The sequence below is a fragment of the Grammomys surdaster genome, unplaced genomic scaffold, assembly GCF_004785775.1.
Source record: "Grammomys surdaster isolate TR1022 unplaced genomic scaffold, NIH_TR_1.0 166, whole genome shotgun sequence".
In the NCBI taxonomy this organism is placed as follows: Eukaryota; Metazoa; Chordata; class Mammalia; order Rodentia; family Muridae; genus Grammomys; species Grammomys surdaster.
The window spans coordinates 13,246,134-13,255,316 of record NW_021604614.1 but is presented as its reverse complement, the minus strand read 5'-3'; the positions used below and the strand labels follow the sequence as shown (position 1 = coordinate 13,255,316).

The following is a 9,183-nucleotide window of genomic DNA, read 5'->3' as shown; positions in this document are numbered from 1 at the left end:
TAAACGACCAACCTCAGTTCTTGTTTCCCCGCCCCCTCCCCATTGCTCCAGGAGACGCAATACATGGCTACACCACCAGAGGGCAGCATCGACCGCCCGTGGAAACTCAGACGACCGGGACTGGATGTGTGGAAACCTGAACCAACCTCCAGCTGTTAGGGAGAAGCCCCTCTTATCCCTGGATCAAGGGCCCCATTGACAAATGTTCAGCAACTCATTCGTTCCTTTTTTTTGCAACTTGTTTATTGAGAAAAGACCATGTTCCTGCCTGTGAGGAGCTCAGTCTTGAGGAGGCAGTGTGATGGAGTTCCCCGGACCAGAGAGACTACAGCTGAGGAACAGGGAAGGTTGTGTGTGTTATATTGGGTACAGTTGCATAGAGGGCGAGCCAATAGAAGCTGGAGGGGTGCCCAACTTGGGCAAATGTACCGCAGCTGGAAAACCTTCTTCAGGTTTTCAGTGGTGATGAGGGAAACAGGCCCAAGTGGTTGTCAAGGTAACCGGCTAAATCAGGGAGGGCCTAAGTGCTGGTTGAGGGGGAGGAGGGCTGCAAAGAGACACAGCAGACAGGACTCAATGGAGGCAGGGAAGGAGGAGCTAGGGCTATTAGTGGTCCGTGAGGGTAGCAAAAATAAATAAATAAATAAATAAATAAATAAAGAAAGAAAGAAAGAAAGAAAGAAAGAAAGGAAACACAATTTCCATTGATATGCCAGAGGCGCAGGCCACTCCGAATAACAATCACACAAAGGGAGGGAGATCTGGAGTGAGCTGGGACCCACTTACCTTTGTAGGACCCCCCAGGTTTCTTCTCTCAGACGGCTTTTGGCTTGGCTCTCAACCCAGGACACTGGATGGCTGCATTTGCCAGGGGTTGAATTCACTTCTGAGAAAAAGAACTTGTTCTACTACATACAACCAAGAGAGGGCTCCCGGCTTCCCACAAACTTCCCGGACCTCCATCTGCACTCTCCATCCTTGGTGACAGAGCAAGTCTGCAGGAAAATGCAGAGAGGAAAAGACCAAAAGCAATCAGTTCTGGCTCGGGTGGGTTCCAGCCTGCCTTACCCACCCAGTCCCACCTCAGCAGGGGGCGGGCAGAGCCCCAGCACTACCAGGCCTAGAGTGTTGGATTTGGACTCAGCTTTCCTGGTGATAGTGGGGCTGGATCTGTAGCTAAAAATACCCAGGAATCCAGCCAGCTACTGTCGAGAGCCTCCTCAGAGGTCAGGCCGGGCCAGTGCGGCCCAGTTGAGGAGATACACACACTCACCCACCCAGGGTGGCTTACTCCCTCATCTGCAAGATGTTCTGGGGGCCTGGGTCACTCTAGATTATCCAGGAATTCCTAGAGAGCATAGGAAAGCAAGAAATTCCTTCCACTGGTTCCTGCTTCACACAAACCCCCTCAGGGAGCTGCCAGGTGGTCGCTGGTAAGATTGAACCACAGATCCAGGGGAGCAGAGACAGACAGACAGTCTTTCAGGACAAAGTACAAATTTGGGTGGGGGAGGCTGAGGCCTCCACTCCCCTTCTCAGAGAGCCATAAATCAATTATTGAGCTATCCAAATGCAGATGGTCCAGATAAGAGGGGGTGATAAAGACTCTAGCTCTAGCCTTAAGATAAAGCAGAGGGGTGAAGCCGGGCTATCTTATCTACCTAGTTAAGCAGTCTCCCGCCAGGTCTCGGCTGCCTAACAGCTTTAGGGAACAAGCGGAAGATGGGCGAGTCATTTTTGGTAGCCAGGCTGAAAACCAGCTAACGCTGGTACAAAGGAATGTACCTACGGTCCCAAACTGTCACTAGGACTAGTCTGGACACGGCAAGACCCTCCTCCATCAAACGAAAATGTTAGAAATAGCTCAAAAGGTTTTTTTGTTGTTGTTCAACGTTCCCCTCCTGGCTCCCTTCAGCAAGAATTTGCCTGAGGGCACAGAACACTCCGAGAAAACACTGGGGACAGGACAGCGGTGATGGCCGGTTTTCCGACCCATCACGGTGGCTGCCTCAACTCGGAGAGTCTAAAAAGGTCATATTCCAAACTTGGGCTCCAGGCCAGGTGGAGGAGCCGGAAGGGGCGGGGACACTGGAATCTGTGTAGTAAAGCTAGTGCAGCCACCTCCCAGTTCAGGCAAGCCTTCCGCTGGCGTGGCCCTCTCTCAGCAGGCCAAAGCAGCCCCGCCCTACGCTCAGTGGGCGACCAGGAGGCGGGGCACCCCTCAGGGCCAGGAACAACAGCAGGACAAACTGCCCCACCCTACTGCCCAGGGGGTGATAAGGGGGCCAAAGAAAGGAGAAAGGGAGGTGGGAAAAAAGCCTGAAGTAGAGACTGTCACCGTTGGCCGGGTCACTTCCATCTTCCCCTTTCAAGCATCGAGTCGCAGTTTAGCGCCTAATTGGTCCCTAAAGCCTGTAGCCCTCCAGGGTACAGCTGACACAGCGCGACTTAAATCAATTAGTCTGAGGCTGTAGGAGATAAAGACCCCCAGACCCAAGGACTCTAACCAGAGCCCTTAGATAGATCAAGTGTGTTCGAAGGCTTACCGGGTATGTATATGAACGAGACCAACTTGGGAAAGTGCTCTTCCCTCCCCCTTTCTCAATTGGGGTGATGAGTTCGGCCTTCCCAGCATAAAGCCAGCTCATCCACGGACTTGATGCCTGGCCCTCTGCACCAGCAGGAGCCACAGGACCATTGTGGTGCCTTGCTAAACCAGACAGCTCTCTGGCAGTGATAAAGGCAGACAGCTGGCACAGGAGGGAGCCTAAAATAACCCAGACAGCTGGGCAAGGGGGTGTCACGGGCCCAGGCTCTGGGCTGAAAATCAAGACACCTGGAACCCTGTCCAGGCTCTGCCTGTGGTGGCCTCATAACCTTGGGTGAGACATTTCTTCTCTTGGGGCCATTGGTGGGTGGCCCTTAAAATCGTGACCCAACCACAAAACAGCCCACGGAGCCCGGAACAGCCTGGACTCAAACACTGGAAGAAAAACAGGGCTGGCTGCCTTCCCAAGCAGAGCCAGTTTTCTTTCTCCTTTGCCTGGAGGCTCCAGCACGTGCTTCAGGAAGTGGGCTGGCGGGGAGGAGCCCAGGAGACAGCCCAGCCCCCACCCGCGCAGCGAGCAGCCACTCCCCGCAACAATCCTTATCACAATGGAGGCCAACTGATTGCGAAGTCAGAGCAGGAGTCTGGCCCCCTTAATCTCCCTTAATCCTCCCACCAACCTTTTCCAGCAGGTATTGTGGTCTTTTACGGGGAGAGGGGGAGGGAGATACACTGGTCCAAGGTCACTAGCTTGGTCCACATCTAGCCCACGGCTGCCAGACTTGAAGCATCCCTGATTAGGCACCAAAATGCCTCCAACAACTCAGGGAAGCCTTCCAGGCTCCCTAACTCACACGTCAGCACTCACTGTAGGGGTGAGGAGAAAAGAGAAGACAAGAGGCTGGAAGCTGAAGCCTAAATAGGGGAAGCCAGCAGGATCCGCGGCACCTGCGGCCAAATGGCTTATCAAAGTAACGTAACAAGAAACACACTAGGGGGGCAGGGGTCAGAGATCAAGGGCCACACCAATTTCAGCAGCGAAGCTTCCTGCCTGGGAGGAGGGCAAGCCAACTGCTAGCCACCAAGCCGGGTAGCATCCCAGGTGTCACCTACTAGGGAGAGTCTAGAAACCTGGCCGTACCTGGGAACCTTGTAAGAAGGGCAAGTTCCTAGATGTACTGCCTACAAGACAAACTCGAGAGGCGGGCACAGTCAGGTTGAATGGGTTCCACCGCTGACTTCTGATGCCGGTGCAGCTGGGAGATCCTGCTCAGAGACTACACACAGACCTTGTTGACTATGTAAGGTCACTACAGACAGGTAAAGGGCCAACCTACTTTCATGTCCAGCTTTGTCACATTCTAGAAACGCCTGGCCTTGTTGAGAACCAGGGGGGCCACTGTGAGGATCCAGGAAAAGGAGAAGCCAAGGAAACCTTTTCTCTTGGGAAACTGGAGCCTAACACTTCAGGTCTTCTGGTTCTTTGTCTATCCAGCAAGCCAGGCATCAGAAGGGGGCTCATTTGGTCACCCTAATAGGGTTCAGGAAGAATGTCTGAAGCACCACAGGCAAGCCTGCCAACAGTCACTGTCTTCCGAAGCTTCCAGGGCCCTCCCACCCACCATAAAACACACCACTGGGAAATACTTCGTAGTCCTTGCTCTAGTAAGCTGCTAAATTCAGCAGAGAATCGCCCGCCCTAAACGCCCCGACAGCAGAAGCTGACAGGCGGGGCTGGATGGACCCAGCAGGCCGCCCATTTCACACACACAACCGCCACATCAGCGTGGGGGAGGGGCTGGAGAACCAGCCCAGCGGGTTTGGGGAGCCCAAGCCGCCCTTCGAAGGCCGCAGGTCAAAGCCCCCAGCAACAGTTCTCTGAACTTGGGAAAGGGCTCTTACCTACCTTAGTGGGAAGGCTGTCAGTCAAACTAGGCCTGCTCCAGATGTCCGGAGGAAGCAAGGATTGTCTACTGTGGGAATAACACAGGCATTGCTCCTGTCTTCCGGCCAAGACCTGTAAATTCGGACGATCTGTTAGGGGCAGTTCCACAGTTTGCAGGTCAGAGAGAATGGATTGGCCAAATGCAAACCAACAGGGTCTACTAGGTGGAAAGGGAGCCACAGAAACGCTGCCCCCCCCTTTCCCAGCTGACAAGGCGGCCCTCACTCTGGAATGGGTGGGGGTGCGGTGAGGGGGGCTGAGTCACTAAAGTTCAGGCCGGGAGACGAGCAGCAGGAGACGACTCATCTGCATTTCCAAAGACCCGCCCTGTCCGCATCCCCTCCCCCGGGAAGGCCGGGATCTAAGGCTTTACCCTCGGGCACTATCGCGGCGGGGGGTGTGGGGGGGATCCCGCGGGGGAGGCCCCACTCGGCTTTCCCAGGCCCCAGCCCCCCCTTCCAAAACACACCTCCAACCCACAGAGAGCAGGTTGGAGGCTGTGCCCTTGGCTTCCAAGTGAAGGGACTTAGCCACTGCGAGGGCCTCTAACCCAAAGTGGGGACAAAAGGGGAGACCCGCCCCTCCGGCTCGACTATCAAAGGACGACTAGGGGGAGGCAGGGGTGGGTCTCCTGAAGCCAAGTGGGCAGTGAAGGGAGGCTCGAGCGGCCTCTTAGCCCTTGGCTAACTACTAGCTGCTCTTCCGAGGCAGAACCGCAGGCAGTGCAGCCAGGGCGAGGCCTCGTGCCCGCGTGGGCCTTGGGAGTCCGGGGCTGCAACGGAGATCGGGGTCCTCAACCCGCCTCGAGCGGCTCGCCCGGCCCGACCCGGCCTCGGCTCCCCCCGCGGCCGCCACTGCCGGAGCCGCGCCTGGGGGGTGGGGTACGCGGGGGAGGGAGCGAGTACGGGAATCATGGTGCGCGACGCCCCCCGAGGCCTAAGGTCTCCCGAGACCCGACATCAGGATCGCGGGCGCCGAGCCTTGCAGGCTCTTAGGGCCCGGGACTGCCTCCCGGCTCCCAGCGACAACCGGGGAAAAGCAGGATGGCGGAAGGAAGGAGGAGAGCCGGCCGCCATTAGCCATAGCAGTACTGAACCTCCGGGCGGCTTCAGCCTTGGCTCCAACCCGACCCAACCCTCGGCTCGGCTCAAAAACCTGAAAATAAAACTCGTGTTTGGGAGGGAGGAGCGAGCGCGGCCCGGAGGACAAGCAGCGCCGGGCTGCAGGCGGGAGAGATGCTGCGTCATGGTGCCAACATGGACGCCGGCCTTTTGTCCTTCTCTTTGGAAGAGCAGGCGAGCACCGGAGCCCCGAAAAGCTGGCTTCCGGGTGCAGAACCCCCCACAATCAAATGGGAACGACACCTTAGGATGGGTGGGAAGGTTTCCTCGCTTTTTCAGCCCCTCCAATCTCCAAACCACTTCAATTTCTTCTCTGCCACCAAGGTTCAGACCTGAGGCTAGCCAAAGGAACTAGCGCAGGCAGCTCCATGGATGCCCCAGGGTACTGGGGACAGGCTCTCTTCGCCTTTGGGGCAAAAGAGGCAGAGGGGTCTGGAGAGCCCTTGTCCCCTCACCCACCCACTGCAATCGGCTGCCAAACTCAAGAAGCCCCTGCTCCCAGTCATCTATCTGCCTGCTCATGGCCTGCTCAATCAAGAATTCCTCGAAGGGGGCAAAAAAAACTTTAAATTCCTTTTTAATTTTAGTATTTTTTTTTTTTTTTTACTTACCCGCTCAGCCCGGTGCCATGGAGTCTAGAAGAAAAAGCTGGGCGTTGTTTTTGGAGATGTTATTATAAAAATAACAGGTTTTTTTTGAGGGAGGTGTTGTTTGGTTGTTTAGTTAGGGGAAAAATCTGGGGTTATAGTGTCCCTTTGTTGTTACCTTTTTTTGTAAGTTATACTCATGGTATTTCTGCTCCTTCCACGACTGCAAACTTTCCAGGGTTGGGCTGGCAAAAAGGCGGCTTCGCTGAGGGCTGTTTACTGCTCTGGCTTTACCAATGGTGTGATCGTCATTAAGAAACAAAAGGCGAAAACACAAGTCAAATCAAACAAAAGGCAAAATAGCTCACCAGCCATCCCAACCAACCTAGAAAAGACCACCGAGTTAACGTAGGTGTTTGGCATGAACCGGATAGGGCTTGTTTTCCAGTTTTAATCTAGTTTCCAGTGACGGCTTTCAGTCTTTCTTTATACAAAAGGTCTTCCTTTCTCTCACCCTCCACCACCCCACACCCAAGTCGAGAAAAACAGCTGTTTTTCTTCAAATAGATCGATTTTTAAAGAAAGTGTACGAGCTACTGGGAAGAAATCTGAATAGCAACTATGGCTGTAAACATTATTTTTTTTCCAAAAAAGCTCGAAGCTAAAAATCGTAGCTTTATAGAAGCAAACGTCTAAAAGCATTTTAACTGACTTACATCAGACAGAGACAAAGACACATGCAGATGAAGGTTCCGAAAATTCAGGACATCTCAGGCGACAGTAACATGAAAACGGCAGTGCAGTAAGGACAGAATGGATTGGGTACTTACAATGTAAAAGGTTTTTAGAAAATTTAACAGTAACAACAGCTCACAGTTTTTTTGTTATTGTTGCCGTTTCGCTACAACTATACATTTAAAACATTACCTTGTTAAAAAATAGAGTTAATAAGATGGTCAGGCTTAAGTGTTTAATAGAGGAAACTATATTTAAAAATTTATTGTTCAGTCAAGAGAATACAGATTAAGACAGCTCCAAGCTCTCCCTCCACCCACCCAAGAAAAAAAAAAAGAGGAAAAAATTAAATATGTCGTTTACTTAGTTTTTTTTGAATTCAAAACTGTTAACTGCTGACATTAATAGTGTGCTATGACCTAGTTATACAAGACAAAGATGGATTCCAAGTCATAAGGAAAAATCCAGATCTTTTTAAAAGGTCTTCTTCATTCTTCCAAGTGTGAGTCCTTTGGCAAATGTTAAACACATTCAGGCGTCCTGAACTGGATGGTGGAGTCAAAGGAGAAGCATTCCCCATTTGCAACAAAGGAAAAACCCACTTGGCCATTTAATTCCATTGCAGAAAAATGGCTCCCCTCATCTGTTGGCCTCTCCTTGGAGTCTGATGAAGGATGTTTTGAGATCAGCGTCTAATAACTCAAGCCCTATAGAAGCCGCGTGCTGATTGGCTGCCGCGCCCTGCCGCCCTGCTCCAGCCAATTACCTACCCACGGCCAAATTACAAACCCCCGAAAAGAGCCCCAATATGAAATACAGCAGCACGAAGCCCCGGCGAGGCGGCTGCTTCGCCTCGGCAGCCCGAGAAGAGAGACCGAGGGGTCTGCAAACAGATCCACGCGAAAGCCGGGGAAGCCTCAGAGTTGAACTCACAAAATGGAAGCCGAGCGCTGATTGGCCGCCGCCACTCCCGGACCTTTAATAAAGAAAGGGGGAAGGAAAATGATAAATGCAAAAAAGGGGACTCTCTGTCGCTGGTGGCTGGAGGAAGGAGCATGTGTTTAAGACAATTACTGGGCGCTCCCCTCCAAAACTAAAAACAGAAAGGAAAAAATAAAAAAAAATAAAGAGCTATCTTCCCCGTCCAGGCGAGGGTTGTATCCTCCCAGGAATGTGAAGGCTACTGTGGTTCCAAACCTCGGTTTCCCCTCCCCAGCACAGCTCCAGGGAGGGAGGGAAGGAGGGGGGGGAGGGTGTGCGGACCGAAGAGGAAGCGGGATCGGAGATACCTCGATTGCAAACTCGTTTAGGGGGGTCGACGTCTGCCTCCCTCCCGGGGCTCCTTGTAGTCAAACACACACACAATCACCCCACTCGAAACCCAGCCCTTTTCGCCGAGTCTCCACGCGTCCACCTCCAGTCTGGGCAGTTTGGAAACAGTTTGGGAGGCCCTGGGGGCGCACGCCGTGGAGTGTTCCGTAGCTCGAAGGGGTAGCCCCAGCCGCGGCGGGGGGGGGGGAGGTAGAAGCCGTGGAGACCCCCCGCTCCCCCCCCCCCCCCGCCCCACCCCCCCCCCCCCTCCCCCCCCCCAAACCCTAAATTAAAAGGCCCTCCCCCCCGGGGGGGGGGGGGAGGCAGTGTGGGAGCGCGCGAGTGAGGGGTGGGGGGCCGCTGGGGCCCGGGGCTTTGGCGGCGCAGCTGCCGCCGCCGGGAGAGTGCCTGGGGAAGCGGCGAGGAAGGCGAGGGGAGGAGGAAGAGGAGGAGGAGGAGGAAGAGGAGGAGGGTGAGCGCTCGGGTCGGGCTCCTTAGCGGTGTATTGTGGGATGTGCGGCTACTGGGAGCCGAGCCTCCGCCGCCAGCCGCCTCCCGGGCAGCAGCAGCAGCAGCAGCGGCGGCAGCGGCGGCGGCAGCGGCAGCAAGGGCAGCGGCAGCTCGGGGCCCGGCAGCCGCTAAGGCGGCGGCGTCCCCCCCATCCCGGCCCCCGGTCCGGCCGCCCCGGCCTCGGCTCCCGCGGGGGACACCATGTACTGGCTGGCGGCGCAGGGAGGCCGGCGCCCGGCGGGGATGTAAGCGCGGCTGGGGAGGGAGGGAGGAAGAGAGGCCGCGGGCAGGAACAGCCGGGCGGCCCGAGCCCCCGGCCCCCGCCCCGGCGAGCGACGCCAGGCCTGCCGCGCGCCCCGCGCCCGAGCCGGGCCGAGCGTCCCCGCCGGGCGCCGGCCTCCCTGCGCCGCCAGCCAGTACATGGTG

General features: G+C 55.3%; 1 protein-coding gene and 1 long non-coding RNA gene across 2 annotated transcripts in view; one reads left to right on the top strand and one right to left on the bottom strand.

Annotated features, from left to right (window-relative positions):
- Nucleotides 1-221: 221 nt before the first annotated feature.
- On the bottom strand, nt 222-7,903 carry LOC114620126. Its single transcript, XR_003711272.1, has 3 exons — nt 6,380-7,903; nt 4,455-4,565; nt 222-4,079 (listed from the first exon to the last, which is right to left on the bottom strand). It is a non-coding gene; the product is annotated as an uncharacterized LOC114620126 (long non-coding RNA).
- Nucleotides 7,904-8,905: 1,002 nt separating this feature from the next.
- Nucleotides 8,906-9,183, top strand: part of Setd1b (SET domain containing 1B, histone lysine methyltransferase) — a 30,977-nt gene continuing 30,699 nt past the window's right edge. The window contains exon 1 of the mRNA XM_028765927.1: nt 8,906-9,002. The gene's annotated coding sequence lies outside the window, so the exon portion shown is untranslated. The remainder of the gene's footprint in view (nt 9,003-9,183) is intronic.